The sequence below is a fragment of the Accipiter gentilis genome, chromosome 15 (assembly GCF_929443795.1).
Source record: "Accipiter gentilis chromosome 15, bAccGen1.1, whole genome shotgun sequence".
NCBI lineage: Eukaryota > Metazoa > Chordata > Aves > Accipitriformes > Accipitridae > Astur > Astur gentilis.
In genome coordinates, this window is record NC_064894.1 from 31,010,099 (window position 1) to 31,033,217 (window position 23,119).

The window sequence follows — 23,119 nt, forward strand, 5'->3', positions numbered from 1 at the left end:
CCTGCAGGAGGATCTGATCATCTCCTGTATGAGGCTCCCACTGTGGAGACTACCAGCTTTTGGCTGTGCAGGGGTGTGGGATGGGGGGATGCCCTCCAGCTCAGCTCATCCACAAGAAAGCCCAGGCTCCTGGGCAGCGGGGAGCTGCACGCCTTCACTAGCAGTGAGTAAGTCTGCTGCAATAGCTAGGCTTGTCCTGTAACTAGCCAGTGCAGCAGCGGACTGTCCCCCCAGCTCATCTCATCTTGGGTCTTGTTTGCTCCCCTCCCTCCCCTGGCTCCCCGACATTTTCACTGTCTGTTTGCAGGCTCACCATCTGCTGGAGCTGTTCTTCTGTGCATGGGGATGAAGATGCTGATTTTTTTAGTTCTCCCAGTGGACTGTCTCCAGGAAGGGCAAGGGGCTGAACCTGTAATTTAACTGAATTGCATCTCTGAGTTGGAAACTCAGAGAGCCTTTATTGCTACATCCATTCTCCTTTACGTTCTAAGCTTGGATCTTACAATGGTAAATACAGGTCCCAGTTCCTTTCCTTTTGGCCTAGGAAGTATTCTACCAGTAACAAGTTAATGTTATCACCTAGATCTTTATATCATTATTATTGTTTATATATATAATTATAATAGTTATTAATTTGGGCTCTTGCAGCATTGAAAGCCAAGCAAAATCTAACAGCATAAAACAACCAGTTGCTCTTCTGAGGCCCCAGAGGTGCAATTGAACTCTGATTTACTGTCAGCATCTAGCCTGCAATTTTACTCCTGGTAAGTGCTCGGCTGTGCGCCTAGGAGTTAGATGGAAACCACTCAGTGCATCTTTGCTGAACTGCAAACCCTGACTCTGTAACGGACACAGCTGCAGCAAGTTGGGTGTGCTGTTTTGAAATCATGGTGTCAATGCAGGAGAGGCTTGCCAATCCATCAGAGCTAGAAGAATCTGGTATACTCCTTTTGTAGGCACGGATTGTAACTCATCTCTTGCTCTAAGCCACTGGCTTTGGTCTTGCTTTCCTGGGAGCTGATTAAGCCCATGCAAATTCGTCTTGCAAATGACACCTAAATTTTGGATTCATCTCCCAGATGCATATTTGACAGAGTGCAAAACTCATATGCAGTGGTATGATCCAGGAAGCCCCTTGGGTTTGCCAAACAAAAAGCAATTTTCTACTTACAGAAAATGCATGGGGAAGAATGATTCTCAGAAGTGCACACACTGAGGATGCAGGAATCATCCAGGACTCAGCATGCAGGCAAGGGGCCTTGGGTGGCAGCGGGAAGTGGGATGGTGAGCAGAGAATAAGTGTTGCGTCTCCCAGAAACCCTCAGGTCCCTGCTCAGACCTCCAAGGTATGTGGAACGTGTCCCATAACTCTCTCACTCTGTGACAGACACATGTGCAACTGCAGGGCCACAAAAGGCTTGGTCTGGGGCTCAAAGGTTTGTTTCCATAATGTTATTCCAGTGCAGGATCTTGCTTTCTCCTTGCCCCCCTCATTTCCTAGTGCCCTGCATGAGATTTACAGCCCCCAAACACGTGAGGTTCAGCTCTGTGCCATCACTCCCCTTAACTCAGAACAGCTGTTGGGGCTTGCAGCAAATCCACACTTGCACGAGCCATGTCACAGCCATTTGTAGCCAGTGCAGCCCACATACATTCTTGGTGGCACATGGACACATGGCCAGCCCAGCCTTGCCCTTCCAGGTCCCTGCGTCACCGCACACAGGGGCACCGTCATCCTCCTCGAGTGCAGCAGGGCCATGGCCTGCTGTTTTCTGCTGTAACTTTGCTGGGGACAAGCAAGTGTGCTGGCCTCTAGGGCCACCTGCAGGTGCATAAAAGGTGCTCATCAGCAGCTAGTGCAGGGTCTTTTCCCCAACAATGTCACTCAAGCTAATAGAAGATATGAGCTGTCCCTACAAAGCCTCGTTCTGCTTGCATGATCAAGCCATGACAGCTGTAACCACAAAGCCAGGACACTTTGTGCTTCCAGGTGTAGCGGAGCCTGGTATGCCCTTGGGTGCTGGCCATGGATGTATGTTTTCTGGGACTAAGCATATTTGTTATAGTCACTGACAGTCCTGAACTCTGGTGTGGACAGGTTATGTTTCCCTACGGAGGGTCAGAGAGAGCAACACAGCTCCCTGCTCTCTTCTTATTGTCTCTAGGCATCCTCTCGCAACCTCTGCTGGTGATAGACGCGGGTGGGTATGCTGCGAGGCAGTTGCTCTCCTGCTCCTGAGCTGTAGGTCATGGGGACGGCAGCTTTGTGCTACTTTGGTCTCTCAGGTGTAGCTGCCATAGGGCTGGGGCAGGACACCCTTGTGCGTCCTTCAAGATGGTAACAGTGAATGGAAGCACTGACTTTAGGAGGCTGAGACACAATTAAAGTGAATCAATTACAGCAATTATTCTGATTTCAAACCAGCTTCAAACTTAATTCTCATTGATTTTAGTTTTACCAGTCAATTGCAGAGAGACAGTGGGGTAGAAGCATTGGTGGTGAGATGAAATCAGTGTCCATCAAATAAATGGACAGAGCCACAGTAAATTACCAATTAATATCAGCATGCTAAAAATGGTGGTGATTAACCAGAGAGAGTGCAAATGGGATCTGTGAAATTGGAGTCACAATAGCAGGGCAGCTGGTTGTTAATGAGATGTGGCAGCAATCAGAATGGCCTTATCATATTAAAGAACTCCCTCTCACGTGGATTGTGCTAGTGGACTTGTCAATCGCATATTACAAAAAAACCCAACAACAATCAATCAAGCTTCATTTTGGGGACTGAGGGTTGTAACAGACAAGATACAAACACAGTTGCTTCAGATACGACCCTAGTTCAAGTTGCTGTTGTGACATGTAACCCTGCCTGTATCAGCCCATGGAGGGAACTGACACGCTTGGTTGTCACTGGAGCCATCATGTCTTATAAAGGCTCAGATTTCAGCATCCCGGTGAGTTTATTTTCCATAGGAAACTGTGTTTAACTTCTTTTCTGGCTTGTTCTGGTAGGACAGCATCTTGTTCACTTTAACAGAAATTACCATGAGTGCTGCTTCCAATGGATAATCCCTTCACATTTCCCACATGTGTTGCCATCCAGCAGCCCCTCCATTGCAAACCTATGGAACAAAGCAACAGCAAGGAACTGCTACCAGGAATCCTTTTTCAGCTGCAATCAGAAACATCCGTGTTAAACTCTTCTTGCCAGACACAGAGGGGAGGGGAATCCAGCATGTCCCATTTTCAGCTTTTTAACACAAGGTATTTCACTTTCCCTACTGTTTTAAGATTTTGCAGACAAAGGAGGGTCCACTCTGCTGGGAACAGCCAGCCATGGCTGCTAATTAGCACTGTGAGGAAGAGCATTTTTCTCTTATGCTGGGATTGGAATAATGTAATCTATTACAAGCAAAAAGGGTACATTAAATAATCAAGGTGAGAAATGACTGTAGAGTAGGAAGGTCTTACAGAGGCAGAGCAAGAGCTGCACCAAGTCCAGATCCAACTGCTGGAAAACTGCTTAAGCAGTTAAAAACCAGCAATGCAGTCTCTGGTTTTGGGTTTTTTTAAGAGCAGATATTGGACTGAATGCTTTACAATCATACAGAACATTCAAGAGCTGTTGTATTAAAGTGATACAGAGAAGGCCCTTGCTGTGGAAAGGAGGTAGAGATGTATTTAATCTCATCTGCCATGGGATTACTGGGTTTTGCATCTCCCGTCACTCTTACTCAGGCTGATAGGCAAGCACAGCAGTGTGAATAAGCAAGCCCAACTCCCACCAGCAGCTGTGCCAGTTAGCTGCCAACCCTCACAGAGACAGCTCTCTGAGCCACGTTTTTAAGCGAGGAGAAATCACAGGGCTCAGTGGAAAAAGGGCTCTGGGAAGGAGCTGGGGAAGGAAGCGTCAGGTGGAGGAGCTGACCGGGGTCTGCGTCCTCGTGAGAGGCTGGTTCGGAGAGAGGCAAGGAACGGGGAGGGATGGGGCAGGGGCCCCATGGGCTCGCTGGGCTTCTCATGGCTTTCCCCTTGCCACGCTAGCTAGTGGTGGTAAGAAGCCCATGGACACGCAGGAAAATCAGGGTTGTGTAGCCCTTTGGATGTGCTTTGGGATGTATTATGGCTTTGGGAGGAACAGATGAGTTCAAAGCTGTGTGGTGCAGGGGACAAGGAGGGCAAGGGCAGCATCCAAGGCCCAAAGGCCCGTGCTATTCCTGCGGGCAGTCGGGGCACTGCCCCAAGATCTGCCCCATTAGGACATGTAAGTCTGGTCACCTCACCACGTACCTACCTCCTTATCAAATAGAAAATCTTCCTGTACAGGGACCGTATCCAGAGAGCAAGGACACTACTTGGCCCAGCTTGCAAGTGGAAAGGAACGTTGCTGCCTCTCCTTTGTTCCTTCCCTTCCAAGCCTTTCGCTGAAACTCAGCTGCCCATTCATCCAAGAAATGCCTGTTGGAGGGGTTCTCCGTTGGGGGCTGGCCTGTGCAGGTGCAAACTGTCATAGGAAGCAGCACGAAACAAATGCCTCAACTCGTAACCCAGACCTCAGTCTCCTGTAGATCGGCAATGACATTACAGATGTGCTTTCGGATGAACGTGGCCCTTCACAAAGAAACGGCTTAGAGTTAATCTAGGAACTAAGAGACAAAACCCGCACACCTTTGTTGTTGGATTTTTGCCTTTAACTCCTTGAATTTAACTGCACAGAAGTGGGTTTTGGCTGTCTGCAGGCTTTGTAGATATAGCATGGAAACAGGCTTTCTTCTCTTTAGGTCACGATGCATACCACATGGTGTTAACCAGAACAGCTTCCCTGGCTCCTTAGCCCAGCTGTGTATTAGTATCTTTCCCCTAACCAGGGCAAGATGTCAAACTCCCATATGTCTTTCAACAATTGCCAAGACTAGCACTTCTAATAATACCGAGCCTTGAATTTTTGGTGGCAGATTTCAGGAGGATTTAATATTACAGCTTGGTTGTCAGATAAAGCTAAATCCTTAAACAAAATCTTCCTGCTGTCTTCAACCTTTCTGAAAGTGCACATTTCTGTGGCTACATGTATTTTTCTCAGTATTTTTTATTATGTGAAAAAGTTGCTCTGCCTCCCTGTAACAGTAGGTAATAGGGATTTATTGTGTTTGGTGGCTATTATTAGTCATAACATGTTATCACACAAAGCACCATGAGCAGTCACGGTACATAAATGGAAAAACAATGTAAATGATGACACTTTAAATGAAAAAACAGGGGTCTGTAACTCTTAGCTATAGTCTGGGTTCAGTCACAGAGAGCAGGCTAGCTCACTGTGGCTTTTTATCATTTCTTTCCTTTCTTTGATGTGACATAGGTTTAAAACTTATTATAGGGATAGAAAACCTTTGCTAATTAAAACACTGTAAAGAGTAGTTCATGCTGTATTTCTAGTCCCTTTCACAAGCAGGTTTTTAAACACATGGCAAACTTTTCAGTCCTCAATTCTCTTATCCAATTTCCTTGTGCAAAGGCTTTGTAAAGTGCTTCAAACTGGCTCAGCGCTGGAGGTTATCTGCTTGGAGGTCTGGTGTCCTGGACAGATGAAAGGGGAGAGAAACTGCAGAGAATTTTCCTATTTCCTGCTACATAAAGATGAAGAAACACAAATGGGCCAATTTCCCAGGAAAAGCTGCAATGCACAGAAAGATTTTGCAGGCTCACTGTTACTAAATTTGTCGTGTCGTAGGGCTGTCAATAGATACCAAAATCATTATGACACAACTTATTGCTACATATCTTCTGGATAAAAAGCACAGATAAGCTTCCTCAAGACAAGATCACTAATTCAAAAGTTTTTACTCTTTAGTAAAATTATTCAGTGCTATTTTGACAGAAATGCATCGTGGGGTGAAGGTGATCTTCCCTACATCCAAATGTCTCTTGGTTGTAGAATACTTTGCCAGGCTTTCATTGTAATATAAGCAGAGACTTTTTTATGTACAATAGCTGTTTCAGATCTGTATGATATAGAAGCTGCATTCAGCAATTTTGAATTTAAGGTTTTATCAGAGCTTCTTAGGTCATTTTGGTAGTACTCAGGAACATTGTGTTTCCCTGAGAAGGAAAACCTTAAAATAAAAATAAATTTACTACAAAATTGCCTTTTCAAAACTGTCTTTTAAATGAATACTCTAGGAATTGCATTTGCGTGCTGTTCCAGTCAGGAATATAAAGCAAGACAAAGGTTAAACTAAAAGTTTTCTACAAATAAGAAATTATTTTGGACTGCCTTGCAGTATATTCTGAAGGAAAGAAGTCTGATACCCCTTTGAAAGCTCCTGCTACCTGAACACTAACTCTTGATGTCTTATAAAAATCCCTCCCTCTTAGGAACTGCCAACCTCTGCCTCACGACTTCTGCCCACAAGCAACTCCTGCCGCTCTTGGGGTTCTTCATGATCACATTGTATTTTGCTCCCCTCACCTCCTTCCTGGGTTAAAGTCACATTTTCTCAGCCTGTTTTTTTTGTTTGGTTTTTTTTTTTTTTTCTTTTTTACTTCTTTTTCAAGAAAATAATCTCCTTGTGTGTGTAACTTTGGCTTGGCCACTGGGAGAGCATTACTGTCTCCAAGCAGATGTCAAGATTTACATTTCAGCTTGCCTTATTCTTGTGACAGAAGGATTCAGCCAAGTTTCAAAGCTTCCCCGAGAGCATTTGTGCAGTCAATGGTGCACTCAAAGGAGAGCCTTCAGCTGGTGCACAGGGACTCTTTGCTGAGCTGAAGCTAACTCTGCTGAATAACAGTTAAGTACGGTTTTTTCAGCTTTTTGCCTGGTTTCAGCAACTTGGGGCGGGGGGGGGTGTGATTCAAACATGACTGCAAGGACACTTGATGTCTGGAGATGATCCACGTCTTAACGTATCTGCTGCTAAGCTGCTGAGAAATAAACTGATGGTTGATGTTCCTTTCCCTTCTCAGTCACGGAGACTATTTTGGAGGGTAGATCAGGCAGCTCTGATGGGCTTCACTGAGATGTGTCTCCTTTGCTCCCTCCACTGACTGAGTCGTGGTCTGTAGCCCACAGATTCTGCCCTCAGTCCAAAATACTGCATGGGTGAAGGCCTTCAGGACGGAGTGTGTGTGCAAGGAGGCTTCTTGAAGAAAGCCTGGCATATTTTCAAAACTATGGCCTCCTGGTGAGACATGTCAAATTCCTGCCTGCTGGGTCAAAGACATCACAGTCCTGTGAAAGGGTGAAAGAGTTGCACTTCAGAAAGAGTTAGCTTGGTGCTCTCTTTAAACTCATAGCAGCTTTGCCTTGAATACTGTGTGTGTGCATAATGCTGCATGGAAGTTGAAGAGAAAGTGTCTGACTCCAAACACCTTTGCTCCTGCCCTCTTCTCAGGGGAAATCAGTCACAAGTGCTGGTCTGTGCTGTTTGTCACACACCTGCCTCCCAGGGAAGCTACTGAAGCCCACGCAGCACGGAGCTCCAGCAAGGTGCCGTGCTTATTGCTTTGTTTATGGAGGCTGAAGAACAAAATCATTAGCAGGTTTATACCTTTGTGATATTCCTGCTCCAAGAGAGAGGTTGAACTGGAGACCAATGGAGGTCCCTTCCCACCAGCATGGGGCGTCCATGAAGCTAGGACCATCACATGGGCCACAGAAGTGACCAAGATGGAGAGATCCCTGCATGGTCCTCTGTGCGGAGGCTGTTGAGCAGCCCAGGCCTTGACACTGACATTCGTCTCTCTTCTTTGTCAATTGGAAGCGCCTCCTCAGCTTGCCTCTTGCAAATGCTGCATCTGTTGGGAAACGCTGCACAGTCAGAAAAGATACCCACCATGCCTGAATGGTTTTCACTGGGGCTTGCAGCGACTTCACCGCAGAGCAAGGAGCACAATTTGACATATTGCAAGCTGAAGGAAAAGCTCTCCAGGCAAAGCAGACCAGGGAAGAGGAGAAAAGAAGAGATGCTGAAAGGGCCTGGGGCTGTGATGGAAGCACTGTTAGCTCTAGTGAACCACAACTGAAGAGGGAAGAGGGGACCAAACATAGACTCTGGGTACAAATCCCCTCCAACACACCCCATGGAAACTTTCATCCTACACAAAGCCACCTACATTGTTCCTTTCTGTGATCTCCTGTTGGTTATGAACTGCACTGTTTGGCCTGGGGTCCCTTTCAAACCTTTTATCTTCCAACTTCACACTTCCTCAGCCCCATGAGCCAGCCATCACGCCACCCCAGGCCCTGCCATACATCCCCAGACCTTCTCCTCCCCTTCCCAGCAGCTGCCTTTCCTTTTTTTTCTTAGACCTACCCCACAGCTGTCTTTGAATACCAGCCTTGGGGTCTGGCGTCAGGACCCTTTTCGGTCACCATTGCTGCCAAAGAGATTTGCCTCTGTCTCTGATTCAGGACTTTTTCTCATCTTGCATGGGGACAATTCGATCTCTGACCCTGTACTACTTCGTAACACACCCTGTACTCACGAGGCACAAAACACGGGGGATTTGTGCCATTGAGTCAGAATAGAAGACCCTCTCTCAGAGGAGGTCTTATATATTTGACTCGCTCTCAGAAGAGCTGAAGATTTGCAAGTAGGTCAAGAAGTAGATTTTAACCCTGGTGTGACCAGACATAAAACAAGGTCAAAGCAGTTTATTTCCACCAGCACTTTTCTATGGCTAGTAGTTTTCACTGTGTTTATAGTTAGAGAACTATGCAGATGGCACCCTGCCATATCACTGTGTTCACAATGGTGAAGGACGTTGGTAGCCCATAAAGTTGGGCTCCTAATTAACACTTGCTTCTGAGCACTGCAGGATTGTAAAAGAGCCATCACTTACATGGTGGCAGACACCACACCGGGCCCATGAGCAGCCAGGGGCAACCATTGAGTCAACACCTTCACTCCAGCCTCTTTGCAAGGCACCAGGCACAGATCTCCCAAGAGTGGGGATGCATTCCTACAACTCCCTTCTCTGTTCCCCATCAGATGGAGGCTGCATCTGTATGGCAAAACACCAGCAATGCTGGCAGCCAAGAAGAGAGTTGCTAGGCAAATCTGAGCAGTGGGAGGATTTTCACATCCTGCAGCCACCTGGACTGCTGCATGCCACTCTCCTCCAGCTTTCTCCCTCCAGGGCTCTCAACCCCTCTTCTCTCCACCCCTGTGCTTCCCCTTTCCATGCCTTATCTATTTTTAGGGCAAAGCTCTCTATAACTCTGTCATAAGCTTATTCCTTACCCTTCCCCATGGGGCAACCTCATGGGACAATCCACATGTGCAGACAGTGAGCAACAACAACTTCCAGTGGTCCAAGAAGACATCTGCTTTCTCCGGGCTGAAGGCAACCACACATCTATATGACACTGAGGTGATGAAAGGTGGGGGTAAGCTTTGAGAGAGAGGGGCCCAAGGGTGAGACACAAAGCCCACCAGTATAGCCTTTCCCTGGTCTGGCTGTGGCCCCATGGGCTCAGCAAGCTGGTGACACAAAAGTGGCCCTGGAGGTGCTGTCAAAGGAATAAAGCCCCTGCTGCCAGAAGGTCATCAAATTACTGCAGCGTTCAGCCACCAAAAGCTAAACCTGGGAGAATGCAGTATTTACAATTAAGGTGCTATTTTTGCACTGTATTTTTTAACAAAACCAGTGGTACCAAGACACTGGCTCCGTTCCTGGTAACATCTAACCAAACCAAGGCAGGAGGGTTTTGTACAAAGCCATGCTCTAGCCCACCTGGGTGCTAGCTCATGGTGGCCCTCCAGCTTGCAAAAGGCAGAGACCGGCAGACCCTAGCATATGTTGGCCAGGCCACGATCGTGCTCCCTTGCTGCCCCTGTATGAGCCATACTGGAGAGGTGTGCTAGTAACTGCATCCTCTCGGATGGGGAGTTGGGGATGTGTGGAAATCTCAGCTGGTGTCAGAATTTGTGAAGGGGAAAGGACAGGTATGGATGGAAAACATCCAGTCTGTTAGAAGAAGAGCACCCTACGTGAAAACTGCTGTGACTCCTGACCTGGGGATAGAAAGGAAAAGGTGACCCAGAGGAATTAAAACCCAGTCACTGCAGAACAGCTGAGCAGGGATCTCATCCCATCAATCCCTGCATGTTTTCCAGTTTATTAGCATGAACTTAACTGAAGGGAGAGCTGGGAGATGATGGAAGAGCAGCGGTAGGAGGTTATTTGTAGAATGCCAGCCAAAAAAGAAGAAAATTTGTAGGAGGGGTTCGAAGGATGGAAACGGACTTGTTTGTTCCAGGCATAGTCTGAAAATAGTCCCAGGGCTCGAGGCTATGAGAGGGGGCTGCAGACCAGAATAACATGCTTAGCTCTGAATGGACAGGTTTGAAACAAGGACATCCCCTAAATGAAGAAAAGCCTGAAATAATAATAATGTACATTTGCTTTGTGTTATACTAAAACTTTTTTTATTTTCTTCTCCATTTTTGGGTTAAGGAGATTTTTTTTCTGCAACCTCCAAAATGCCCTTTGGAAACCACAGTTTCAAAAGTTTCAGAAGACTTTCAGCAATTTTCAAGACTTACCTGGACGAGGCCCCGGACTGATGGGGCTGATGCCAGTGCTGAGAGCAATGCGATGTTGGACTAGCTGGAAAGCCCTCCCTTACTCTATCTCTCTGCAAACTGGAAACAGAAATAGGAGGGGCAAGGGAGAAGATTCATATGCTACTTTAGACCAGCCGTGCTGGAGGGAATTGGTTGCCCAGTAATCATGCTGCTTTGTGACTGCTGACACTGGCTACAGCCCATATATCCCAGAAGTTCCCAATGTCAGAGAAGAGAATAAAACACAATGGAGCCCTCCACAGTAACTCGTATTTTGCTAGATCTGAGATTATGTTTAGCACTGTGGCTGACAAGGGGAAAAATAAAAAAAAAAAAAAGAAAAGAAAAAGCCCAAACAGCTTTAATAATAGATTTTGGAGGACTTTGAATTGTCAGAGACATTTTCTAGTGACAGTTTGTCTGAATCATATTTGGCACTGGTAATATACCACATCTCCTGTCATTCTTTTAATTACTTTAGAGCCTTTTAAAAGAGCATTTTAAAAATTAATTAAGAACACCTCTGATTTGAGACCAAGCATGAGAAAATAAAATATCCCCGCTGTTCCATTTTAAGTGGCAGATTGTCCTGGTGCTGCAGATAAGCTTTCTGAAAAATCCAGCGTGCCAACACCAGAACAACCCCCAAAGATAACTTAATTTTGTAGCCATTTAAAGGCTTGGGAAGGGAAGTGTAACATTTGTGAATTTAAAGAGACAAAGGACCTCAGTTAACTAATTATGTTACCAGAAGTCTGCACTAAATGGATTGGTTCTGCTCCTTGCTGATTAAAGCCTGAAAAGAAAATGAGGCTAGGCTACAGCTGATTGTAGCCTGTGGTAGAAATCACTTGCAGAAGATTACTTGTGTGCAAAACCAGAGGAATGAACTCTTTGGAAGGCAGGAGATATATCAAAGTTTTAGGATTCACTTTAGAGCTGAACAAGTTTTGTTGGTTTTTTTTAGCAACTTATTTGATGAATTTACCTCTCTGCCCAACATCTGAACGCTTTGTGGTGTCTAACAGTCGTATTCACGCAATTTATTCAGGTGCAGATTTGGGGGTCAGTGGAAGAGTGTTACCTGTTCTACACTTCAGCTGCGTTGCTTGGTTGTAAGTGCTCAGCACCGTGCTGGTGGGGTAGGTGTGAGAGGGAATCCAGGGAATGTACTGAAATTCACTGTGGAGAGATGCACACGTAAACATGGTTATTTGCTGCAAGTGCATCCTTGCACACCCAAAAAGTGTGTGTGTGCGTGTGCGCACGCACACGTGCGTGATGGAGGGCTGCAGAGGGCCTAGCTAGGATCTCAAATAGCAACATCTGGACCGCTGGTCCAGCCTTATTCCATCTCACAGGTGGATGCAGCAACAGGACCAACTGCGCCAAGAGGAGAAACCCAGAGGGGAAATCTTACAGGTTCACTGGGTAAACGTCTCACCCTTGACTGTTCGCAGAAGAGGCAGCCTGGTCCAGAGCAGTGGGCACTACCAGGCTCTGGGACGCCTGTGTCTGCTCCTGATTCTGTTGCCCACCCCAGCCCAGGAGGCTTTTGTTTGCCTGTTCCCCAACTTTTAAACTAAGCAAACAGCGACGCCTCAGTTTGTAGCCACACTGCTGTCAGGTTATTACCTTTCTTCAGAAAAAGACTGCCTAGCATAAGTCTCAGCAGATAAGTCAAGGGACCCTGGTCCAGCTGCTCAGACCAGACTGGGAATACCTAGGGTGGCAGGTTTGCACCACCAACCACCCAGGTCCAATGTCCTTGTTGGGGAAGCCGGCCGTCTCGCCGGCTCCTTGCGCCTCCAGCACCCAGCACACAGGAGCAGAGCAGAGCTGCCCTCTTCTTCAGCTCTAATGCTCTTGGTGCTGCTGTGCAGGGGCACAGTGTGAAAACAGGGTGGCGGGGAAGGCTGCTCTGAGCTGCAAGATGTTTTCAGAGCAAAAGATCTGAATGTCTCCTGGGCTACCTCCAACAGCTGGTGAGAACCGCCTGCCCACCAAGAAGGCTCCTTGGTCAAAGGCATCTGTGTCTTGGCTCTTTGGGCCAAACAAATCAGACCAGGCTAGACAAACCTGTTTCAAACTACACGGGACTCAACCCAGATGCTAAAAGTACACCCCTCCAGAGCAACCTTTGATGCCCAGCTCCAACGCTGAGTTTGTCAGCACAGCACTGGTGTAGCTGAGCAGCTGCTGTATCCCCACTGCTCTCGGGAGCCCACCCAAAGGCAGAGGAGAGAGGAAGCCAACAGAAGGACTGCTCCAGTCTTGGCAGACTTGCTGCAGAGCATGAGAGGTCAGAGCTGCATGATGGTAGGGAGCCAGTGGGGGTAAATGTTCCCCTCTCCCTTCCGTAAAAATAAAAAAATCAATAATAATGAGTAAGACCTGGAGCTCAGGCTCACCAGTGCTGTCCATTAGGCACAGGGCTGGGACATGTCACCCAGTGCCTACAGCACATAGTCTGCCATCCTTTCCATGAGTATGACAACTCTGCCTTAAGGTTCGCTTTTCTCACCATAGCATTGGTTAAAAACCCAGCCTGTGTTACCAGGATCACTTTTCTCCCAAAGGAGGAAGCCAAACAGCTGGGTTAAATTTAGGTCTGCCTTCAACCCTTTTGACCACCAAACAGGGTCTGTGCATATTATATCTCTGCTAATAACTTTTAGACAAAAACAGTGGCCGGTGAAATCAATGGCAACTAGTTTTCAAATAGCCTATTTGCAAAGGTAATATATTAGCTTACTGAAAAGGGACAGCTACAGATTTCTTTCTTCTGACCCTCAGACAAGCCTCTCTCCTCTCCCCTCTCATCTCACGTGTGGAACACATTAAGGCTCTCAACTTCCAGAATATGTTCAATTCTTGACCAAGAACTGCTCACCAGATGTAGAGAAGAAGAAAGAGAAACGGGAATACTGCTTTTCCCTTTACTGAAGGTGAGAATGCATCTGTCTCCTATGCCCAAACCGTTCCCTGGCATTTACTCTGCAAAGAGCAAAAGAGCAGATAGGCAGCTCTACCCTGAAAACATCTCCCAGCTAGCCAACCTCCTGCTTAAGTTAGTGGGAACAGTTGCATGTGCTAAATGAGAACATGCTTGATGGGAATATATAGTCATACTGCTTTCATGTAAAAGGCTCCCCTCCACTCAAAGCAGCATACTCTTTACCTGATTGTGGTGGGATTCAAGTTGCCTTTCTTTCTGAGCTACTTTTGAAGCTGACCCTGCTTTGAGTGAGAGGTTGGACCAGAGACCCCCCACAGATCTCTTCCGGCCTAAACCCTGGAATAAAAGTGTTCATGTTTTCCACACTAGATTTTCAATGCTGCAGGGCCTTTCCTTCAAAATTTCTCTATGTTGCAAGTACAACTGAAGAGTATTTAAGTTATCTTGCTCAATCCTCAATCTTTCCTTCTTCCCCAATCCCCTTCCCACACCAGTACCATTGTTTTATTTCACCAGAAGTTGGTGACATTCACTTACAACGACCTCAGTTTAAGGGGTTCAGAATCATACATTAAAAAAAAAAAAAAAAAAAATCAATTTTTTTTGGCCAGCTTGAACAGACTGATGAGTAATTCAGGGTGATTCCCTGCCTTGCTGAGGAATTGTATTAGCCATAGGCTAGCCCCTGCAAATCTAGTCCTCTTTGCCACGAATAGCTGCATGCATGCAGCTATGCCTCTGGGGGAGCAACTAATGAGTCTTAATTGTGCTCAGATGCCCAAAAGTGCGGTTGAAACACTCTCTTCCTTTAGGCACAGGTCCTTCAGTCAAAGCTGCAGAAGTATTTCTGCCATCGAAGAAATCTTCTGTGCAGCCACTTCTCCCTTCAAACCAGAAAGCTGTACCAGCAGCACTGATGGAGAGAGGAAAGCAGTTCCCACCACCGCCGGTACTGAGGGTCCCTGGTTAGACCCAGCTATGTGGCGTAGTGATGGCCACATGGAGCAGGATCTGCTAAGCGCTTCTCAGGCCCACCTCTTCACAGCTGCTGAATTACAAACCTACAGGTCTCTTAATTTCTTAGGTTTGTGGTAGCATCCCTTTGCCATCAAAAGTCACCGCTGGTATCACTCATAGTCACCATCTCATTAAAGGTGGCAATTATTTATGAATGTCTAATTGGCAAGGAAAAGAAACAGAATGATTTGGGTTATTTTGCTTGTTTATCAGCAAATATTTGAGGAGAGCCACAAATAACTCTAGCCCTGCCACTGAGTCAAAACCCACTCATGATGCCATTGGAGAGCTCTACCTGTTCTGCTGCTGGCTATGCAGTGTTTGTGAAATAAATGTGTGCAGGCTTAGCTAATATCACTGCAGCAACACTCTGTCAGCTGGAAGGCTGGTGAGAAAATGGGGCAATAATTTACAGAAAGAGCTGAGTATTTCTGTTCAAAAGCATCCATGCCATGCTTGTGGCTGCTGCACTCTTACCTGAAGGCTTGATTGTCCAATGCAGTTTGGAATCATGTCAGTTAACTATAAAGTTTAAATAATTGCTATATATAGAGAGTGCTTGAAGGTCTATCACTGGAAATGTTAATAAAAGCTCAAGATAGAGTCATCCTACTTGTTTTTTCTGTTGTTTTTTTTTTTTTTTTGTTGGCTTTGGGGGGCAGGGGGCTGTTGCTCTGTGCAAGCTTTCCCCTGCATGACCTTGGCTCTCCGAATAAAAAAGGTTAAACCATGTAAATGAGAGGCTCTTCAAAGGTCGCTGGGAGAACTGATCTCAGAAACTGTTGAAGATTTCCTGGTTGTCATAAAGCTTCCTTGCAGTTTGCACACAGCGACTCACACGATCCCACGTGGGCTCGGATGAACTGCAGTCAGCTTGGATTCTGCAGTGCTACATCTACGAGCCGAGGAAGAGAGCGGGGTGTCAGTTGGGGCTGTACTGCTTCAGCAGATGCACAGTTCTGGAGGCCCAGGACAGTGCTAAACACAGGATGAAATTTTTCAGGGCACCTTAGAGATCTGGGACCTCAGCTCTCATCACAGTCCAAGGATTTGAGGATTCACGATACATGAATTGCCTTGAAATTGCAACCCCTCTTCGCTCATGGTTCAGAGGAGAAGTGAGCCTCAGGGGCAGTCTTCCCATTCACACTCTCCTGCTCCCAGCCTCCTCCACTTGTGAAGAAGAGGAAGAGGAGGTGAAATGAGATGGAAAGAAGGGAAGATGGCCAGGGGAGCCTTCACTTGTCATATGCAAGGAAAGACAGGTTCCTTATGAAGCTCTGAGATGGAAGAGCCAGCTGGATCTGTCCTGCTGTCATCGTGTCCTTGGTGCCTCTCCATGAACAACGCACTCCAGTGAATTTAGGACACAGACATGCTCATCTACACTTCAGCCAGGATTGTGTCACAGTAGGCTCTCATAGGAGGAGGATGAAGTTGCTAAACTCTCAGAATAGAGAGATTTATTTTTTTTTTCCTCTTTTATCATCCGAGCTGAGCCCCGCTCTCTCTCTCTGCATGCCCAGATTGCCATCAGAGCTGGAGTGACATGTGTGTGCCTCTTTTGTCTTCACCACCCTGATCTTGGCTGTCCTCTAGTGTCCTGCCAAAGAACATTGAGCCAGTCTTGAGCTGAAGGTGGAAAGGACTTCTGCAAAGAGCAAAGTGATCTGGAGTGAGAGTAACATCCATCTGGGAGCCTGTAATAACTGGGCCCAGAGTAAACCCCATGGGGATGGGGGTCCCAGCTGCCAGCAAGGTAGCCAGCCACACACTCCAGGGAACGATGCCTATAGGAATTAGAGAGAAAGCAGAAAATAAATGGCTGTTGTACCCTTCATACAAGGTCCCTGTGTTAGTGTGCCGACTGGAGACTTTTGAGACAAGTGAGATGCGATGGGATGGGATGGAACGGGATGGGATGGGATGGGATGGGATGGGATTTCCCAGTTGTGGAGTTTCATCCTAATTCTACTGCTCCACGGCCAAGGGCAAAAGCCCACGCTGGGTGCTGAGTCCTTTTATGTCATAGCCTGTTCTGTCCTGGCAGATACTGAAGAAAGGGTTTGCAGGTCATGCAAAGACCGTTCCCATAATGGCACATCTATGGCTTATTACAGGCTCTGGGATTTCATGCAAATCCTTTTTTGATTGAAATACAGAGACAGTAAATGATGGATGGATAAAACCTAGAGATGCTGGTTTTGGCTAGACATGTTCTGCCTTGCAATCAAAGGAAAACTTGCCGATTGACATTTGGATAGAAAGGGTTAAGACCAAAGAGTAGAAGATGGGGACAGGTCTCTGTTCCGACAATCTGGATTTATTAAGGGAGGAAATGCTGCCTTTGTCTTCCAGCTGTTGCAGAGTCTCTCTCTCACTACATGAAATCTTAACTCTGTTGAAACTGGAGCACAGCAGCACAGTGCTCTCACCCATTTTAATGCAGATTCACTTACCATCGATTAGCCATTCAGAACTGCTTTGATTTCAGGTCGATGTCACTTCATTGAGCACTTGTGAATGTCAGATTGATTTAGCTACACTGCTCATTTATATATTTCTTTGCAGCAGAACTTAAAGTACTTGACAGAGCCCTTAGAGAAGCCTCTGTGGAATTCCTGGATAAATGACAGGAATCAGACTGCAAGGTGAGGATCACAGCCTGGAGAGAAGCTGAGTGGCTCCTGTGAGTCACTGTGTGTGCTGAACTGCCAGAGGTTTTAGTCTGGCAAGCAGGAAAGGCCAGCCTGCATGTGAGTCACCAGCCCTGATGGTGGATTTACAATACCACCTCACAGGAGCCAGCACAATAAACTCCCTGCAAGTCCAGGCAAAGCTTCTCCCATAGCAGTATTTTACACCCAAGTTTCAGAAAGCTGTGCTTGATATCATTTAGCAGACTAGTACTTAGCTCAAGGAATGAAGAAGCAAATATCTACTTGGAAAAAATAGGCGGGAATGGCCCTACCTGGATGTTTCCCTGGCTGGCTGCTTTCCACTCCTCCCCAGCCTCTGGCTGCTCCTCCACCACTTCAGGTCTCTGCTCAGCTCTTTTTACTCACCCAAGGCTCCTAGTGGAGCTCTTAGTAGTTTTGGACCAGGATTCATCAGAAAACGTACTTGCTACAAACAATTTGCACTACTGGGGGGAGTATTAGAAATGTTACTGTGGTTTTAAAAGAACTTAAGTTATGACATGTTTAAAAAAAAAACCAAACCAACAAAAACCCCAACCAAAATGCATAAAATGTTAATAGTTACAAAGAAGATGGCACCTCTCTCCCCAGCACTGCTCATCCCAAGAAATATGAACCAGTATTCATCTAGCTTGAGCACCACTGCAAAGAAATTATGGTCTTCATTTACTTGTTTGTTTAGAAATTGTTTTGTTCATTCCCTTCTCAATTGCATTTGCACTATATCTGTGTTGGAGCCCTCACCATCTACTTGAATCTTCATCCAGGTGGAAAATTAGAGGATTCCTTGGCCTGCCAGGCACATCCATTTCAGGCAGAGGTAACCTTCCACACCCTGTGGTCAGGAGATGCACTGTCCCGCCTGAAAACAGGTTTTGGGGCCATGTGGCCATGAGACAGCCATGCAGGATTGTACCTGGGACACTGTTCCCGAGGCGCTGAATTCAACACAGCTTGAACACGTTGTTGAACTTCATCAAGTCAAATAGACTATGGCACTGCTTCACACGCTTCACATTCACAATCACTGAGGTTGCTCCTTCACGTATGTGCACTGGAGAAGGCAGAGACCACCACCAGCTCCCTGTTACATTAGCAGGGGAATGTGGTAATTACCCCAGATAACTGCTCTGAGTTTATATGGCAGCACTGTTCTGTCTTGCAAGAACTTTTTCTGCATGTGACACATTTATAACCTCACTTTTCAGAAGAGGAAAGCAAGCTGGGAGAGGTAGAAAGACTTACCACAACTGGTAGGCAACATCAAGACTAGCAAGACTCTTGTTCCTGGGATCTGAACCCTCTTATGGGAACAAGCTCTGAGGGGAAGGAAGGTCTGTCCCTCTTTTTCGCTGCATTGCTTCCCAAGCCTGCAGGCTGATTCCTCAGAGCAGCCAGTCATGATTGCACAGGGCTTCCAAAAGCCCGGACAGGCAGTAAGTTCCAAACCAGGCTTCATCTGTGCCTTGAGACACGTCAGCTGAAAGCACATGATGGCTGCCTCGGTTATCACTACAAACATCAGGCAGCATTTCTTTTGGGAGTCTCCTTTCCAGTGCAGTTTTTCCAGAGATACACGCCGCAGGCCTTTGCCGTGGCACTCTGCACCACGGGAGGTAGAGGGGTTCGTCCCACTCCATTGGGGAGAGCTTTTTCTCCCTCCTCTTTGAGGCTGACTTTCTGTCTTGCTTTTCCTCATCTCCCTGTCTTCTGAGTCCCAAGCTGAAACACTCATCAGTTCTCTGAAAAGCTTATGCAAAATGGAGCAGCTTATTGGAAAACTACTACTCGGAGAGATTTTGTCCACCACGGTTGTTTCTTCTGTCTTCACAAGGGGCCTTCTCTGGGTGCTTTTTTAGTTCTCTTAGGCAGGCAGGATTTCCATCTTATTAGCTGGAAAAATGCTGCTTCAGCCAAGATTTCCACAATGATGAATAACACAACAAAAACAACAAGCTCTCACATTTTATAGCAGCACATTAGAAAAATCCAATTTTTGCAAGGTGGAAGAATATATTACGCAAGAGGGTAAAAAATCCCTTCAGAATCACCTTGTTGGACATATAATCTGCTTGGTAAGCTATTTAAAAGTCAGCATTTATAAGGTATGTGTCGGCCTCCAAAAATGCTAAGTACCTAATCAGAGGCTTTTGCACTGAATTGCAACAGTGGCCATGTATTTCTGTTCCTTGCTCAGGCAGCCCCATGCAGGAGAGCCGAGCAGGGCAGGAGCTGATACAAGCACAGTGCTCCTGCTGGTCCCTGCAGACCTGCTCCACGAGAGGAGGACGGGGAGCTGCTCATCTCGGCATCCCACCGTACGGGTGCGGGCACAGGGTGGGTGCAGATAACCCTACTCCTCCCCAGTAAAGCCGCACGTAGCTGAGCAAATGCCCGGAGTCTAGGCATCTGGAGCTGAGCCAGAAAACCCTAGTAGGAGAACAAGAGGTAAATATGTTGTATTCCGCTATCTTTTAGTCACTGCGGGCATCAAAGGAACAAAGCAAGAAAGGAGAGCCTGGACAAATTCAGAAAACCCTTCCCATAGGAAAGCCTCCTATCTATTAACCCTTATATCTATTAAAATACCAAACTGGGTCCAAAGACAAATACTTCTTTCCCCCCAACCTTGAATTTTAGACTGACTTGCACCAGAAATGCTGAAACTTCTTATTGAAAGACATTTAGTTGAATGGAAAAAACCCCAACCCTGTTCTTTTTTTTCCTTCCAGGAAGTTTGCCTTGCGTCAACCAGTACTTAAAGTAAGTTACTTGCTCATTTTTTCTGCTGCTAGGACAGTTATTAGGAAGGAAAATACCAGCTTGCCATGACAGGTCACGGCACTTCGTCACCAGAAGGACCATCCTGTCTATGCCACTGTAACCATAACACATCAAGCTGTGGCAATGTGCAACCTTTTTGGAAAAAAATCAACTTTCTTCCCCTCTCTGGAGAAGAATGCAGACTGGTTTGAGTTGAAGATTAGCATGAATTATAGAACACATCCATCCGCAAGGGAGTTGGAGATAATTTTTCTTCTTCATTTCAGATAACTGTAGGGACCATTAACACACTTTGCATTTTCTTTTGATAGGTCTTTTCTCTTTGCTGATTTAAACTCCTCATTTCAATAGGCTGCACTGCTTATGGTCAGAGGGAAAGCAGTGGTAGTGTTAAGGCAGAGCTCGCTGGAAGCCCTGGGCTCCTGTGTTTTGAACTGCTAAGCTGAAAATTAACATCTGCTGCTGAAATGCTTTTACATTATTTTTTTAAATACATTTCATTTCAAGAGGTTCCAAGCAACCAGCCTTTTTCAGCTGTAACACAAGAAATATTTCAGAAAACAGCTGTGAATTGGCAAGATGATACAGAAGTAAGGACATATTTAAGAATCATTAATCGTTTATAATTAACTAGAGCTGTCACTGTTCAAAGACCCAATATTAGTTAAAAAAGACACACACACACACACACACACACACAGTCGTATAACTAAATCACTTCTGTAAATATGCAAAGCCAGGAGGTAAGTTGGCTATACCTCCCTTATATCTTGTGCGCCGTTTAAGAATACCTTGCTGCCGGTGAGAAACAGGTCAATCAACCTGCTCTGGAGAAGTGCAGGACTTTGCAAAGCACACAGTGATGGAGCAAAACTTGGGACTGGGAGCTCCATGTTGATCACACCATTGGTACAGTCTCTAAGCTGCTAGAAGAAAGGTGGGACCTGACCTAGCTCTAGCAGAAAGAGCTTCTCACATTTTCTGGAATTTATTTTTTTCTGTACAATATATATCTCTCAAATTTTAAAAGCTTTATTTCTCAGATAAAAAGTCCGTATCTGGCTTTCAACCAGTCACAGAACCAGATGGAACACTCACCTTTTCAGTGAAATGTCCCCATTTTTAAAAAAGCAACAACAATGATAATGATTTGGGAAACAGGCTACCTTCAATTCAACCACTTCCTTCCAGAGAAGCCCACTGGAGACTCTTAAACTTTCCTGTGAGTAGTGGACCAGTGCTAACAGCAATAAACCAAGGACTGGAAGCATAGAAAAGTATTTAATAAACATGCTCCTGCATCTTCGTTGTATCAGCAGAGAAAACAAGGAATGCCATGAACTTTGTATTTGGGGACAGGCAGGGGAAACCACCCAAAACACAGGGTGTGTGGAATACTATGTGTTGAATTTGTTAGCAATTAGTGGAAATTTTTATTTCTGGTCAATTTAAAAGGCTTTTTGGCACATCTCACCTTCTTGTATTTTATGAGCCCAAAGAGATAATTGCCTTTGTGTCCTCTTCGATTATTCCTCAGCATCCTTTCCAGGAGGATTTTGACCTCAACTTTTCCTGTAAGAACTCGCCTTGTTTAGGACCCCCATTCTAGGCCGGTTCCCATCCCAAACAACAGGAGAGCCCAAAACAACTCTGCCTTTGTGTTCTGGGCCCCTTCAGACAAGCCAGCTTCCGCACCAGCTTCCTGCGTTCTCCAATCTGACTCGTCCTTACTCATCCCTCCATTTAATTTAATTAGCAATAAGCTCACGTGATCCAAGCTTGGTATTTCTCCTGCTTACCAAGTCAAAAACAGCACTCTCCTTGATGGACCATTAACTTCTTGAGAAAGAAACCTCTCAGCTCTTGCATCCCCTTATCGTTTTTTTTCCTTCCCACCTCTAGGATGTTCACATCTTCCACCACACCTTGCAGGACTCACGTCCTGAATAAGAGAACAAAACTGTATTTTCCAGAGCAGAATTGAGAGCAGCACCGTAGGTACATGATCTAGCAAAACTAATGCAAAGGAAAAACAAAAAAAAAGCAAAATGTTGGTACCTCTGGTCAGAAACTGTTTCTGTGGCTGGAAACGGTAGGGGCCATGTCTAGATGTGGGTGTTCTGCAGTCGGTACTGTAGACAGAAATGAAGAGAGCAGAAGAGCATAAGGCAAATTCCAATTTGCCGGCTTGGACTGTGATGGCAAAGGGCACTACTGACTCTGCTGCCCCGACACATCCTGCTCACAGCTGGCTTGTGGCTCCCGCTCGCTCCTAAGAGTGAAGGGAGCTTTTCCCTTTGCTGTGAGCTTGCACTGGGCTGGATAGGAGGGTCCTATCCCTCCCAGCCCCTGGTTGGTGCAAGGAGCTGACTTGCAGCCCAGTGATACCCCTGCCAACACTGATGGGGACTAAGTTTGGAAAAATTGGCAATGGAGCACGCTAGTTCATAGCAATTACAGATGTGCCGGTGGGAAGGTGTCTCTGCAGGTCTCCAGTCCAATCTCTTGCTCAGAGCAGGACTATCATCTCCAGTGCTAGGTCAGGTCAGTTGTGTCTTTGCCTTGGAAACCGCCAAGGACGGAGATCAATCACGTGACTTAAGCCCACATGCAGATGCTTTACTGGTTGGGTCTAGAGAGGACTAGATAAAGCCTTTTATACAGATACCACAGAAATCCACCACAGCCCACAAGTCCTCCACTGTTCTGTGTTGTAATGGAACCCCATGGGGAAAAAAACACAGCTGTTTTTATCTTCCTGGAAACCTGTGGTCTCATCTGCTCAAGAACTTATTCATTCTCACCATGGCTAGTGCCTGCTTATCACAGGCAGAGAGGGATCACAGCAAGTCAGTCTCTGCTCCAATGTGCAAGGGAGGGAGAGCAGTGAGTTTGTCAGCAGTCTCACAGAGGGCTCCAGCAAGCCTCATTTAAATATGCAGAGCACACACAGCAGAAGGAGAACACTGGAAATGTGGCTGTATGAACACCACTTAAAAGGAAGCAGCCGTCGTAATTAGCCTGGCAGCCAAACTCAGGCGCTGCCCTCCTTGCTCAAAGCTGCGTTCGTTTGTCGGTCAACTGATTTGCT